At 34.1% G+C, this 17,035-nt stretch overlaps 1 protein-coding gene across 1 annotated transcript in view; it reads right to left on the bottom strand.

Annotated features, from left to right (window-relative positions):
• The window catches only part of Scr (Sex combs reduced), a 39,325-nt gene extending 25,391 nt beyond the window's left edge, over positions 1–13,934 (bottom strand). The window contains exon 1 of the mRNA XM_065237392.1: positions 13,407–13,934. The gene's annotated coding sequence lies outside the window, so the exon portion shown is untranslated. The remainder of the gene's footprint in view (positions 1–13,406) is intronic.
• Between the last annotated feature and the right edge of the window lie 3,101 nt (positions 13,935–17,035).

Raw genomic sequence — 17,035 nt, 5'->3', positions numbered from 1 at the left:
GAGATGATCAGCCCTCTTTGGAAGAACTTTTCAATAATGGTTGAAAGCGGACTGAAATGAATTAGGTGAAGAAAGAGAGAAGGATTAAAAATTTACATTTAATTGCACTACCTTATTTGCTTATCTTTGACAGATACGCATTTTTCGCCTATAAGTCGAGTATACCTCTGAAGAAGTCTGCACATTGTAGACGAAATACGCGTATCTGTCAAAGATAAGCAAATAAGGTAGTGGAATTAAATGAAAATTAATAATCCTCTTTCTCTCTTTTTTTTATACCGGTATTCTACTGAGACGCCCACATTCATCAGGATGAATTCGATTTCATTCGAACATTTAAATGATCTTCAATACAGTACTGGGTATAACAGTTAATCCGACTGGAATCAAAAACTACTATAATTTAAAAGTTCACGTACGGTAGGCTCACAATATGTCAATGACAATACACCTACTACTAAAACTGAATCCATTGGAACAAAAGCTTTAATTGGAACTAAAATCTTCTGTCCAAGAATTCTTCAAAGTCACATGAATGCAGAAAGCGCTTACTCTTTTTGAATTGTACGGGAAACTGTACGATGATTTCAAAACATTCCATACTACTTCCAGCGAAAGTGAACGTGTATTCTCCCTTTCCGCAAATATTAGTAATAAAAAAACATATGTATCAATATATACTCTCAATTTCCTGATACCTAGTTCTAATATTAAATGAGTTGTTGACACATCACTTAGCTCGGTCAGTAAAGATGCAGATACAACTCAGCTAAACCATGCTAACCAAACAACAAATTAACAACTTGAACTAGTTCAAGTACAAAGCTAGCCCGACCAGAACTGTGTAACAAAATGCTATCATGATTATATCAAACTCTGTTATAAATACATCCGTTTATATACTTGTTTTAAGTGCTCTGTGATGAAGGGTGGAAGAAAAACAGATCATGGCATTTAAAAAAATGTTCCACAAGTTTTTAGAATTAAAATTCATAAAAAAATATTCACAAGTCTTGTTACTATAAGCAGAACAACAAATTGAAAAGTAATTTATTTTTAGATTTCTGATGGAGTTTAGTCTAGGATAGTAGAATTTTAAATGGTTTAATGGCTATGGATACGTTTTTAACTAGGAATCGGGCTAATATTTATTTTTTCAAACAGCATTACCTTCTGAGGGGTATATGATACATATTAAATAAATTATTACAGTGAACTGCCTCTACTCGGTATATCAAGTTTACTTCGCGCAAGTCCCATATAAATTTCCAAAATTTACCTCCGTAACGCGATATCCTCTCTAAATCGATGGTCTCTTCAAAATAGAGTTAGGGAAAGTTGATTGTAATGAAAAATAGTTATTAGAACGGCACTTATCGTGGCTTTGCTTAGATGTGTAGATTCACAGGCGCTTCCTTAAAGCATAGTCATGGTCACTATGATGGGTCAAGTTTATTATGTGGATCACAACTCTATGCTCCCTACTGCTCTTTCAATGCCGCTCCAACAACTGTGCAAAATTTGAGTGAATTTGGTTATGATCTGAATTTCCGGGAGCATTTTAAATTTTGTATAGGAAAATTTATTGAGAATGACATGAAACTATTCATTTGCATACTCAATTGTAGCCAAACCTTGGATTTAGGTTGGGAATACTATGCAGAACAACTTTGTCGGAAACCACAAATAGATTAAACATCTGAGAAAAAGTTTTAGTGAAGTAAGGCCTATTATGATCTTGTAGGTATGAATTAAGCATTTGGTTAAAGTAAACGTTAAATAAACTTTAAACAGAAGTCGAATCAATTGCAGTCTTTCAGAAAGTTGTTATGTATAGTAAGTATTCCCAATCTAAGTCCAAGGTTTGTTTAATATTGATAAATTTTAGAATTTTTCGCAAGCAAATGAATAGTTTTGAGTAATTTTTCCATACATTTGCCCAAACAAAATTTAAAATTATCCCACAAATCCAGATTATAATCCAAATCGCTCTAATTTTGCACGGTTTTTGGGGACCTTAATGCGCATCAAAAGAACACGAGGTTGTAATATTAACCCACCCGAGTAGGCTATTTTGAGTTTCGATTAGCTAAAAATCACCAAGCTACCTAGCCCGAAGCGTACAGTTCGGATCCACTTCAATTAATTAATTTTGACATCCTGAAAATGTTATAAGCATTTGAGATCAAGAATGCAAGAATGCAATAGTAATTTAAAATGCCACTCCAAGACACTTATGTCTTCAAGCTTACCTGAGTTAAAGTCGACGATAACTCATTAAGTATTTCATCGATTCTCAACCTGGGGTTTGCGAATCTTTACCAAGTGAAAAGCACATGAAAAGTAGCGATGTTGAGCGAGCATGACCGCACGTTGGGGGAACGTTGAGAACCAATGAAGCATTTCCATACCCCCTGAATTTGTGTTTCCAAAATGCGCAATAATAGCGTGATCCAATGACATACGCTCACATGACCGATATCAGCAAACATAAATTATCAGTTCAGTTGCATGCCTTAATTGTTGGCGTACGTTCAGCTATTCAAATGTTTTGCATTTTGTGAAATTTTATATTTTTTCTTTGTTTACAAGCTAGAGATGAACTAGCCTAAGGCTAAAAATCTCTTTAATAAAGCCTAAAAAAAAAAAATGTTTACAAGCAAAAATTTTGAATAGGAAATTTCAAAACTCATCCTCAAATGCTAACAATCAAAACTATACCTCGAATTCTTCTCAAATTTGCCATGAATGGTGTGGGAGTAGGACGAAACTCAAAACCATATAGCGTAAGTGCATCAGTTTTGGTCATAATTTCCTATTTCGGTAATACTCAGATAAATGGTAAAGATTTATGAAGGTTTAGGCACAAATGGTTTGAAATTTTAAATTTCACTTATATCGCTCAAACTTTGGTTCTAGTTGTTCAAATGCTGAAAAAAATAAGATGTGGTTGCTATGCAAATGACCAACAAGCCTGTTGTTTGTAACGGTCAGTTTGACCGCAATTCAAGAACAATAGGATAAATTGATAGTTAGTTGAATATGTGTCAAATAACAACACGAACTTTATCACAACAAGCAACAAGCTTGTCATGGCAACAACAAATTATTTTTTCCAACGTTTGGACAACTAGAACCAAAGTTAGAGCGATGTAAGTGAAATTCAATAATTTCCCATCTAAATCTTCATATCAACTTCAAGCAATTTGCGCGACCTCTAAACCCTTATCATTATTTACCTTTTTTTGAACAGACTCGTATTTTAGGGTTATGAATTAAACTAGATGGTGGCCTATAATTAATTTAACACTGTTTTTAAATTAAACACCATAATGTATATGTTTACCGATGGATAAGATTTGAATCAACAATATAAACACAACTTAAGATCACAGACATGTAAAAAACGTGAAATGTCATCAAACATGGCCAAAATAGGTGCCTTTCCCATACAATGTACAACTAATATCCTATTATCGATATGCAATCAACAAATCGCTTTCACCCTATTATTTGTTGCAATAAGTACACCTTATTTAGTTGCTGAAAATCTCATAAATAAATTAAAAAAAAAAAACCTAATTTAATCAATTTCAAAAAAAAAAAATCTGCTTCTACCGCAATCTCTAATGAACTATTATGTCAAGGCTAATTTTCACACAGATAACGCTGTTGTAGTAAAAATCCTCCTATAGAAATTTGGAAAAGTGATAATAATACGCATTTGAAACATATTAAGGTCCAAAAAAGTTGACGACAGACTACAAAATACAGTACATGATTCTGCAAAACGTATCTGGTACCTCTATATTTGCATTCAGAATAACATCCGAAGTCCCTCCTATTTTACATTTTCTACACAAAGATACTTTCTAAACCGCGCTCCATTCTTCAAAACGGCGGGAAATATTGTTGGGGGCGGGGGTTCAGAAAGTATTTTTTGTTCAGAATACGTGAAAAAGGAGAGTAATAAATATAAATTGATGATGATTCAGAAGGCAGAAATTCAGAAACGTATCTCATTAAATTGTGTTTTTAAAGCGGTTTTTTTTTTCTTAAATTTAAGGACGTCTGTACGCTTAATTTTGAGATACACTGTATAGAGGTATCAGATATGTTTTGTACTACAATCTCCTCTGTGAACAATTAACGGAAAACAGATCTGATGGAAAATAAATGCATAAGTGCAAACACAATATGTATTGAGAATTTACACAAATCAGAAGAGCGAGGAATATGCGCGTGATGGAAAGTTGTTGGGAACAAACGTTTTATTTTAAACTCAGTAGAATTTGTAGCCGGTGAGCTAAGAAGGTTGTGCTTGTAGTACACAGAACGTTATATACTGTCTTCAATAGTTGAGATGGGAAAGGTGTCGTCAGTATCTCTAACCAAGATTCCTAGACGTCTGGGTTTGAATCCACTAGTGTTGCATTATTGTTTTAGTAAATCAGGCCGGGGAGATTTTTTTTACATTTTAATGATTATCTAAATCTATTCGAATAAATCACCCAATACATTTTTCAACCAAAACCAGTGTTGAAAAGTTCAGATTATACCCTTTTAAATGTTTACCCTGATGCTTTATTTTGTAACAAGGCGTAAAATATTATGTTTTGCTATAACTACAGTTCATGCTCCGTAACGCGGGTGGATAACTTTTTTGTTGTTTGTTACGGTTTCAGATCTAACTCACCTTAGTCCTGACATGGAAGGGAGATGCAGACTAAAAAAATATGAACGTCAAAAGGAGCCATAATCAAGCTGTCTCGAACTGTCATTGGGAGCCAAACAGTTTGATGATGCTTTTCTTACAGTTGAAGAAGGTGGTATTGAAATCTTGTGTAAAGTAATTCATATCGTTTCCAGCTATCTTATTCAAAGCACACCAAGATTTTTTCATAGATTTCTGTGGAATTTTACCGAAATCTCAACAGCTGAACGTTCGGTGATTTTTCACAGAGTTCCTTTCATTGTTTTAAATTCATTTATTGAATAAACTCAAATCAATATCGAAAGATTCCATTAACCAAGGATTTTGTCATATTTTTAAGTGGAATAATGAAATACAAAATAGAAAAGAAAAATCTCACTTTACACTTAACAATCACAAATAGGCAATTTTGCTACGCCTATTTTGATTTGATTTGAATCTCAATTATAATAAGCTTTTCTTAAGACACCAAGTCATAAAAATGTTTTGTTATGGAGTTATTGTTTTTCCCCCGCTAGATTGTATTCCTAGTCCAAAGTGCAATTATGCTTTACATTTTAAAACTACCATTAACAAACTGTTGACTAATTAATATATCAGGCCTAACCCATCCTATCCTATCTTACCCTACACTTTCTGTGATAAGGATTTGCTCACTGTTCAAAACTAAATGCATGTCCATTATTTTGAGGAAATCTAATCTTATATTTAAGGTCAGTGTGTACGCGAGACTTTTAAGTCGATAGCACAGTGAATGCGAGAACCCGAGCAAACCACGAAAAATAATTTGAATAAAAACTTTGCAAAATAAGCTGTGGATATATATATCATGTAAATGCCGTTTAAAATATCAGTGTAATAATATCAAATAATGTTGCACTGGATTTCGTCCTAGTTTGTCGGTTTGAATATTTCCTCATATACGCAAACTCATACATACTCTAGGAAGATTTCCATTCTGCATTCTGCTCAATCGATTCCAAATCAAATCGTGACAACAGATGTCAGTAGTAGCAGTGTTCAGACGACAAACTTCATAGCAACTAACGATGTGCGCTGCTGCTGGCTACACTACAAACTAACAAACATTTAAACCAACGGTTAAATGAGTGAACGATAAACATCATACGAAGCCTTATGGATGTGGACTTTTTAGTGTAACACAGTCGAGTATTACTACAGGACACTGAAGAAGTCTGCACATTGTGGACGAAATACGTGTATCTGTCAAGGATAAACAATTAAGGTAGTTGAATAAAATGGAAATTACTATTCCTTCTATCTTTCTTTATATCTGCTTTTCTGTGATTAATCTACAACATATTTATTGATCTTTTATAACTCATAAGGCATTGACGACCTTTTTCGGTAAAGTTCTGAAACCTCTTTCTTTATGCAGATTTTTTATATTTATTGTCAGTAATGTTTTACTGTGTAGCATATACACCAGTATTGGCCATAAGTTCCTATTAAAAACTATTAAATTACAATATTCGTGCATTATGTGGTCAAAATTTTTATGTACACCGATGAATATGATTTGTACCAACAAACTGAACGCAACTGAACATCTCAAAATTGTAAACAACGTGAAATATCGTCAAAAGGTGGCCAAAAATAGGAACGCGACCAATACTGGTGCATTTACCTTACTACAAAAAATTAAATAAACCTGGTTAAACCGCTGTATCTATAATTCAAATCCATCACATCACATATGGTTATGAGTCAAATGTATGGTAATCAATAGCAAAACATGTCCTTACTGTTGTTTTGAACTTTTTATGCATAGAATTTATTAGATTTCACCTGATGTGGATTAAAACAAATGATGGTTTTACAAAAGGCTCGTCTTAATCCTTGGTTTATTTTTCTTCAATTCTCCTAACAACTTCATGACGTACTTTTCCATTCCCTTGCGTAACGTAATATTCGAACAAGGCCGAAGTACTATCAAATCAATACGGTTTTAGCGTGTTTGAAAACGTCAGTGTTATTGATAAACATAGAAAAAAAAGTGCTAATCCCCGCTGCCAACATCGACCAATCGCCGATTTCCTTATGCTTGCTGCTTCTAGTGTATGTGTATCATGACTTCCAAACCTGAAGAGGCAATACGAAACAAAGCAAAAGAGTAATACTGATAATATTCCTTTTCATTTTAAAAGGCTTGCACGCAAGCAACGATCAAAGAATGGGGAAACCTGCAATTTTGAACCAATGAACAATTTAACCCTTCGGCACTGCACCAGTGCGCAGAAGAACGACTTGAAGACGCCTCTTGGTTTTGATCTGTAAAACATGTCCAAAAATTCTCCAGTTAGCCTTTTTTTTGTGAGCACCTTGAGGGCAAAAAAATCGGAAAGATAATATCCCGACATGCGAGCGTCAATATACTGATAGCAATGAACTGAAATGGAAGTTGTATGTTATGAGGATCTTTTCCTCACATAAGCAAGACCCAATTATTACTAGTTGGTTGGCCGTTCACGTGTTTTTTTATCAGGAAGGAGAGTAGGATTGTCGATTTTTGATCTACATAAACCGTATAATTTCAAGTTTTGCATGTTAGTAAGACCACACATTTTCAAGAATAAGTCAGATCTTGTGTTTTACATAGAAGTAGAGGTTACGAATAGGTGCCGAAATCCTACGTTGTATTCTGCAAATAAGAAAGCTTAGTAACATAACGATTTCGACTGTGTTAAAGCAAAGTAATGAATTATAAGATCTTTTCAAACGGTTGGATCAATATGCGAGACGAGATAGCGTCATAGGATTGTGCACCAAAAAGGATAAAATATTCCGGAAATATCAACATAAAATCTGAGATATTGCACGTTAAGGAATGTGGTACGTATCGATGAAAAACATTCAAAAGCTGCAAAACATCATCAACGGATGCCTGCTGTATTTAATTCGTGATCTAGTTATGAGACCCCCATCATAACTAGATCTCTTGGTTCATAAGCTCCATCGTCCACGATTAGTTAAGTTTAGTTTTCTTTATTATTGAGACTTTCAGAATAGAGGTCATCAGGGGATAATATCAACAGAATTTCGTGAACATAAGAATCATTCTTACTCCACGATACCTCACCGTCTGGCTAAGGGTGTCTTTTGCTGTGGTGGTTAGCATCAATGCCTCCCTCGCTATAGGTCACGAATTCAAACCTCATCCCGGACAACCATAATAAAAAATTACCATACACGAACGATACCCCGAACACGTCGTTAAGCAAAATAACTATACCAAATGTATTTGGGAAGTCACGAATTACCTAAATATAATAATAATACAAAAAAATAAGTCGAAGAAATTCCTCCAGTATTATTTGCAACGATTGCTTTTTTATGTGCAGCTTGTTGGGTATGTCCCAACTTCCTGTCTCGCTGGAGGACATCTCTGAGCACAGCTCTGTTTACATTTACTGCTGACACGAAGACGATGATCACACACTTAAAAATACCTAATCTTACACGTGACGGAATCCATCTTTGACATAAAGGATAAGGCGTAAACAAACATGTCATGTAAAATTAAGTAAGTTTGATTGAGCTGAATTTCACGTCTATCATAATTCAATTTTATGTCAAAATTGACACTCGTATATGTCAGTCTCAGAGCACCTAAATTTACATCAATTTTCTAAGTGTGCAGCCATACATAAAATGAGGAACAGACGCTGTTTTCAGCCACCCCTAACATGCGTCTCTGGAGCGAGGACTCCCTTTTCCCTCCCACCAAGGTTCAACCGCGGTTGGTTACCCGATCTATGCTATATTTCCTCGTACTCCACACCGATATTTCATGTAAATTTAAGCACAATTTTACATAAACCAGCAGTGTTGCATAAAACCTTGTAAACAATTTTGTTGTTCACTATAACTTAAAATTAAACGAGTGGAGAATTTAGGCAATGGATAAAATTCAGAATTATGTTTTTGTGCTGCTGTTGGGTATAGGAGTTACTGGACAATAGGCTAATGATAAAATATACAGTACAACTGGAAGACTACCTTAAATCCTCAGCTATCAAAACATTTTATAAAGCCAAGCACTTTTCATACACAAATGATACTTAACCTTTCAAAACATGATTTGAGTACATCCACTGTTTTGATAACAGAACAATATCACCTGATACCCATTGATAAACTGCATTAAGACAAATGTCGCTTTTGTAGCATAAAGAGTGACGCGGTGGTATTATGTCCCCAACACAGGAAAAAAAAATAGACTAAGGATCTCATTGGGATCTAAGTACCATTGTCCATCCGTACCACCTGATTCCAAGATAACTTGCAGTTAAAGTCACGCTCCACGATACCATCTGCTTTAAAAGTGTTTCACCAGGTTGAATGAACATAGTCTGTGAAGCTTAAGTCTTCGCTTTTGAACGGCTATAAGAAGCTTTTGGTTATAACGCTTACAAGCAGTGAAATGTTATTAAATTTTGAACTTTCGTAATATGTACACCATTTTTACATTCGTGTTTAAATTGCCATGATGATGCCTATGCTCAGGAAAGTCATGCAATGTCTATCCGTAGGGTGGTGGGTTATCTTTATCGTATTGATCTTTAGTTTGGGTGTACGTTTCTTCATCATTTTTTTTAAATAAATCACTGGAAAAAAAATTTAAGCATTTTTCCATCGGACGGTTTTTGTGAACCCGTACCATTTATTTATATGGAAATATATAATGGGTAAAATAGACGCGTAAATACGATGTTTAATACTTATTCATCAAAATATCAATCAATTTAGCACAAAGCCCTTGCAATCGATGCATCTTGTTCTCATAATCCGTTTTCATATTCAGAATTTCGATTATTTCATCACTACAAATTGTTCATTTTACCCACTGAATCATCCAACTAACTTTTATTAAAGAAAAATCCGACATAAATTAATGTTAGACGTCAGATGACAGATCGGATACGGCGTGCGACGACATATAAATTAATAAAAAAAAATCTTTAAAATTTGTCGAACCTCTTAACGAAATCCCTTTTATGAAGAACTTTGAGTGTGTTGGTTTATTTCCTTTAAATTTCTTTATAATTGCTTATCTTTTTGCGTATCTGTCAAAAGACAAGCAATTATAACGGAGTTTAAAGGAAATAGACCGACATTTGAGTCTTCATTAATAAAATTATCGAATAATTCCAACTAAAAAACTTTATCGACTAATCTGACGAATGGTGGGAGCAAAATGGACAGACAGGGTATAATGGGCAGATACTTTCGTCTGGAATACGATAAATATTACAGTATTGCTTTTTTATCTCTTGTTTTAGGAGATTTTCGTCTTGATTATACACCACTTATTGTTTTTTTTTTTTTATTTTATGATAAGTGGAACATTCAATAATGTTTTTACGCGGTCAGATAATGCAAGCATAAAACAAAAACATGTGACGCCATTCTCAAAATGCGTACTTATTTTATTTATGTAGACAAAGTCCAACTAAAACATTTTACAAACAAAAAGTTCAGAAACTGTTATAACCGCTTCCCAATTTCAAAACTTAAGATCTTCAGCAATAAATTCCAAACAAAAGGTATGTGAAGAAGCAGCCCACGGCTGAAAATTAATACAGTATTATAATTACAGTATTATAAAAAAACAAATGAAAGATGCTAAGAATTGGATTACAAATGCCATTTTTTTTTAATATGATGGAAACTTGGAAAGATTTAGGACAGGACAATGTATGCAAATATCGTAATATGAATTGAGTTTTTTTTTATAATTTCTGTATTAAATATGAATATCATTCCTGCATAACTAAAGCAATGAATTTTTGCGTTATTTATGAGTAATAATCAATTTCCATGAAAATCAGGTTGCATAACTATGAATCTTTAATTTTATTTTTAGCAGAGGCATTCAAATGTTATGCAAACATCCACCTCCTAAAGCATTCACTATCAATTAATCATCGAATATCATTTTAACCCACCCCCCACCCACCACCACATTCAATATGATAATAGTTGTACGCAAATGCTAATAAAATTAAGGTTTCACGTTTAATCGTTTTGTTGTCTTCGTCGCTTTTTATACCCAAGCAACACGAAAGTTCTTTAATAGTTAACATAACCTTTACATAACAGGACTTGATTTTAAAGAAGTTTACTCAGCATAATTGCATGAATTTGTGTTACTTGGGTACTCATATAAGATCTGTGGAAGTGGCCAAGAACATTAAATTGAAGGCAGACTCACAGTTCCAGTTGAGGTGTAATAACCAAAGAAGAAGTAGGTGAGCAGCTTCTTATACAAGTGTGTGGAGTCTAAAACCACCCATAAACTGTCTACGTAGGGTATACTGCTGTCTTCGTTAAAAGAACAGCTTTCCATGAAAAACGATTTCAAACATCAGTAACTGTAGATAATCAGTAAAGAGGCAGAAGAATATAATTTTCATATTTTTTTTTTTCAATTTACAAAAGTTTAATTAAAAGGTTCTGTCCAATTAGAATGGAAAGCTTATATGCCACCAATTAAGTTGCTTCCGTAAGCGTAATTATTATCACTTCTTCTCCTTAATTTACGTTGCCTGTTGTTCCCTATTGAAGGTTAATTTGAATGTGCAAGCTACGAATATCTGAATCGTTTAAAATTGCTTTCTTTACTTTTAAATCTCCCTTGAGTGTGTACTAATTAAAATTAACAGACTCATTCGAAATAGTTCTCTGAACCTTTCAAGACTCTAATGAAAAAAAAATAATGACACTCTGCAATCATTAAATACATATTGCTTACCTCATATATTGGTTAAACTTAAAATTTAAGTTGTTAACTTCTTTCATAACTATGTCTTGTGTACTGAATCCTAAGCCTCATACAAACAAAATTTTCCTTTAAGCGATGTATACAGTTAAAAATTGAGAACTTTCTAAGAATTCCAATGCTTGATTTCGGGTTTAATTCCTAGATCAATCAAGTATTCGCTCTATATTAGTTTTAGACTAATAAAACTTGTGTGCATACGTTTTAGGAGTCCGAAAAATCCAAAACACAGCTTTCATATAAACAAAATTTTTAACGGTATCAGCTTCTCCTCCTGCGTAGATCATCCATGCAAATTTTCAAGAACTATCCTAAAGCATGACCATCATAAGACACTTTATATTCCATAGGCATTCAAGGATAGTCATACGTTATTTAGTTAGAAGGCTCAGATCTCGCTATAGGTGGATAAATTCAGGTTTTGTTAAACAAATTTAAAGTCTTTCCTGACTCGTCCGGTGATAAAATTTGAACTTGTAAGCAATAACGTGAGAGTTATATGCTAATTACTATGCCAGACCCGTCTGCAGTCCACGTGATACGAGTGGACAGTAAAATGATTCAAATTTGGATATTTTCGCGCCACCTTTCAAAAACTGTTTCAAATCGGGTTCTGATTAGTCTACCAAAAGATGAACTCATTTACGTTGAAACTGAATGAATTTATAAAAACCATTATATGGAACATATGGGAATGCCAATCGTTGTGTCCTTTGACTTCTAGTCTTATTCAATAATGATATTTAAATTAAATAGTTATTAATGATTAAAGATATTGATAACATTAAGAGCAGCTGATTGAGCATGTCTGATGTTTTCAATCGTAAATTACTTATGTTTCTTAACTTTAGTCAGTAAGTAATCTTCAGCTATACCCAGGGAAGTCGAGAAATTTTCCAACCCGAGAGATTCCTAGACCGGACTGGTAATCAAACCCAGCTGCCTCCAGCATGGTCTTGCTTTGTAGCTGCACCTTTACCTACTGAGCTAAGGAAGGCTCCGATAGTAATGTCTATATAATCTTCGAATAGATTTTGTTATTTCAGATTCCATTAGGTTCAAGTTTTGAGACCAAATCGTTGCGCTGTAAAGCATTTTTCTATGTTCACATCGCAATTTATCAAGTTAAAAGTTATTACATTTTTTTTGTGGATGTATATAATTCAAGCTATAATCAATTAATTGCTGCGAGGAAGTAAGCAATGTTTGTAGTTTACAAATCTTTTCACCTAATGAATGATCGCAAATCGCAAGGTGAGGGCCGAATACCCGAATTGAAGATATGCATCATACTTGCCTAATAATCTGAAAACTGGGTTTACAACGCGTAGTTACACTGCCGGTGCCATAAGAAGTCGACATCAGATAAAATACATTCAACGTATGGGTAAATGAAATCTGAAGGCAAGTTCAGGACTAGAAGCCACCACACGATCGTTCAGACGGACTCAATTTTGGCAAAAGAGGATTTATTCAAAAGTGAGTTAAATTGTCCGGGTTTTTCCTGGAAAAAATCTTCAATATGAGGAAAATCATTAGAAGTATCACTCAGTCTATTAGTATACTCCTAGACTGAGTAAACTTTTCATGAATTTTCCTCATATTCGAGTAGTAGAAAAGCCTAGGCAATATCCGGCAAAAGAGCGCGTAGCGGCGGAGCCTCAACTGGAACAGTAAAAAGTATAATTCAGATTGGCAATACCTGACACTGACGGAGGTATTACAGTTTTGGGCTCAACAAATGGATATCAAGAATTTCAGGACTGCAGATGCTAACAAATTTCACTCCTAGACATTTGTATATAACATCAATGCCTAGCAAATCATCGATTTAATTTTTCTTTAATAACAGCTGATAAAAATCGGGTTTAATTGATTAGAAGCACTCACTTTTTCGTAATGAATTCGGATCCTAGAGCTCTGGTTCAAAGAACTTTTCAAAGACAGCACTCTATCCTTACAACGGTATTGTACGACGTGGTGTTTTCCCGTCCAGTATAGTTTGTATCACTTGAATTTCTCAGATTGCATTACATGCTCCATAATCCGTTGTTGACAATAGTATTTTTTTTTATTCACTCACTGCACATGATTATGCTGATGCTGAATGATTTTCTCTTTTATAAACTTCTTAGTACGATAGTCTCACACAGCACAGAAATTACACTGACAATAATTGCAGGCATTCAACATTTGTCACTGATTGAATTCACCGATTTTAAGACGAAAACAGCGACCGATTCCGAAATCTCCAAATTCACTTGTTCTCGTGAGGCCGATTCGCGGAAAAAATGTACGTGCTTTAAGCGCCAGTGTTTGAGTTTGACTAACTACTTCATGGAATTTGCTATTTCATTCGACATCATGTGGACGAAAAATATCACTACTCTCAACGATTGCCGAATGTCGTTTGTGTGCGCGTCCTGCATGCTTTCTGATGTTCAGCACTGTAGAACTTTTACCATACATGCCTGACGTACAGATGATTCACGCATACACTCAAAAGTCAGTCGATCATCGATTTGGCAGGAAAGCCACGAACATTAACGGTCACATAACAAACAACCGGGAAAGCCTAAAAACCTGTTCGCATGGTGAGTATAAAGAAGTTACTATGGTTTTCTATCTTTTTCTCTCGTATTTGTCTCGAAAAGATTGAGTATTATGAATGTGGGCTCACTTATTGAGCAAATTTCATAAAACATGTTCGTGTGCTCACAAGACTTCAAGACTTTACCAAAAAACATGTTCATCGATTTTGTTTGCCCATACCTTTCATTCATGGTTATTCTGCGTTAGTAGCTGTGGCCACATGAGTCGCTCTTGACGATGGTTGTAAAAGAGATAGTAATAACAGAAAAAGCCAACATCAGTCCTAAACCACGCCCCTTTAGCTTTGATCAAGGAAGTAAGAAAGAGATACCAACATAACTGGGTTCGTCGATTTTGCTGCCGGTACTACAATGTGTTAGTGACATGTCTTGTTTACAACCTGTAACCGAAGCATAAATTTTCTTATGGATAGCATTGATGACATAAACTGTTTGAAAGACTGTAATCTACATCATAATATGATTAGTCGTGTGCTATCCTGGGTGATTGCTGGTGGTAAAAACTTTATGGAGCCGTGGGAATCAATGAATGAGCCTTCGGTAATCTACTAGAACAGTATTCGAAGCGGTATTTGTAACGCTGTTTTGTGAAGATACTTGAAGCAAATATCCTGCTAGTCTTGTTTATTATGTTGAAGATGCAAATCTATTTCTGTAACAGTGTCGTTGTCATTTTTCACGTATGAACCTAATATTGAAAAAAATGGATGTGGAACGGCTTCTGCTCCCCTTCCGAGATCTTATTTCAATCATGGGGTAAATAACAATATTCAACACTTCTTTTCTGCAGCATAGTGCATCATTTATAGATCATTTGTTCGATTGATTTTCTGCTTGACATAGGGTATAGGTGGAGGTACTTTAGTCGTTCACCAATTAAGCGCTTAAAAGATAAAAAGTACTGGTATAGGAAGGTATTCATTGGTGATGTGTAATGGCTGCAAAAGTGCAAGGGTAACTAAATCAGTAATGGAACATAAGACAATTTGAAAAAGATTTATTTCGCAACACGTGATGGAGAAGCTGTTCTTTAAGTAGTATAACTGTTCATTTGGTACTAAATGTATCTTTTAATTTTATTGGAGTATTATGACCAATTCCATAATGTTCATCACCGCACCTTTTCAACTACATCTCTTATTTTCTGTGTTGTTATTACTTTAAATCGAGGTTTTCCTTTGATAAAGCTTGAAACACATGTTTAAAATTATCTGAGTAATATCAAAACATTTTTAATTACCGGAAAATTTAAATGATAAAAAGTTAAAGCCGAAAATGCAATTTTTAGGTCGCAGTATTTTACTTTTAGTAGCATTGATTAATGACTATATTTTAATTATTGATTGAAAAACGAGGCAAATCATGTGTACTTTCAATTGTTGCACAAATATTGCCATATTATGCAGTTTATTATAAGTTTTGAACAAAAAATAAGTTATCACGGACCGAAAATCTTCGTGTCACGTCACCTGGAATGGACCTTAGGGACCGATTTTTAGAGGTTTTAGACCTCCTCGTTCCCCCGTGTAGACAATCGTTCCCCCCTAAAGAGTCTGTATAGTTTATGAACAACCCCTTATAACGTTCTTTCTCTTACACAGCAAAAAAATAATTTTGATATCACGTCAAAGTGGATGCACTACAATCATGTCGAAAATATGGTGTAATATTACTTGCTAAAAAGGACAAAATTATCATTAATACAATGCATGAACTGACATTACGCTGCTTTTACTGCATTTGTTTATTTATGTGGTCATAAAAATTACATGAAATTTTCGACATGATTGTAGTGCATCCACTTTGATGTGATATCAAAATTATTTTTTTGCTGTGTATAATAGGATTTTTTGTCGCTGCTAACGATATTTTTTATAGTTTTCACAAATGAATTCAACTTAACCTAACTTCTTCTTTTATGAAGAGCTCAAAAGCTAAACAAAATGTAGCTAACAAATCATTTCCTACGACATTTAAAATAATTACTATTGGAACATTGTCTGTGAGTATACTCAATCAAATATATAAGGCACCGGGGCAAGTTAGAATACGGGGTAAATTTGAACGGTTTGTTTTTGACCGCCTGAAGATTATAGATATAGTGTCATTACATTTGATACAATAAAATGATTATTGTTGCCATCCTCGTCGCCAGGACACACTTTTTGCTTACATGTCACTTTGAACTAGCGAATCAAGTTACACACACACTAATCTTTTTGAAGCATTTTGTAAAAAATTACTTAAAATAGGCCTGTTTGCATGCAGCAGGTAATCATTCTAAGCATATTGAAGAAATTTATATAAAAAAAATTCATTTGTTAGATAATTTACATCAATAGCACATGAAACTCAAAAGTCACGTTAAATTGCATGGCCCGGGTCAAGTGAGACCTATATAAACAAAGTGTGTGAAATTAATGCTATCGGTTCTTTATGAGCATTTTTTGTACACTTGTAGTTATTTCTGTTCAAAAACATTACATTTTCATTAAATACACAAGTGATGATCATCTGCCACTAGCCCCACACAGTCAATTTCAGTAAAAATTGCCAATAAAACATTTTTCACTGTGTAAAGTAATGTATATCAAATAAATACATACAGATTTTGCGAAATCGAACAATATGTATCAACAGAAACTACTATAAGTATGTTTACAAAACTTTTCAGGACATTAAATCATGATTGCATTAACAATTGGTTGGATTATTAGAATAATGAAATGAGTTAAATGTATATTAACTTGTATGTGTTACATAAAACTTTATCTCTAAATTACGTCACGAGACGCCTTTAAGTAGGCTACTTAGCACTCCGATCATTTATTTGATCTATTGACAAAACTTCAGCTCACTAACATTACTTACCCGTCCTCATAAAGCGCTATCTTTGACTCTATTTAA

Source organism: Ochlerotatus camptorhynchus, unplaced genomic scaffold, assembly GCF_037179485.1.
Source record: "Ochlerotatus camptorhynchus isolate MF236.1 unplaced genomic scaffold, CSIRO-AGI_Acam_v1.1 ptg000614l, whole genome shotgun sequence".
NCBI classification, from domain to species: domain Eukaryota; kingdom Metazoa; phylum Arthropoda; class Insecta; order Diptera; family Culicidae; genus Ochlerotatus; species Ochlerotatus camptorhynchus.
This window is presented reverse-complemented; position numbering and strand designations above follow the sequence as displayed.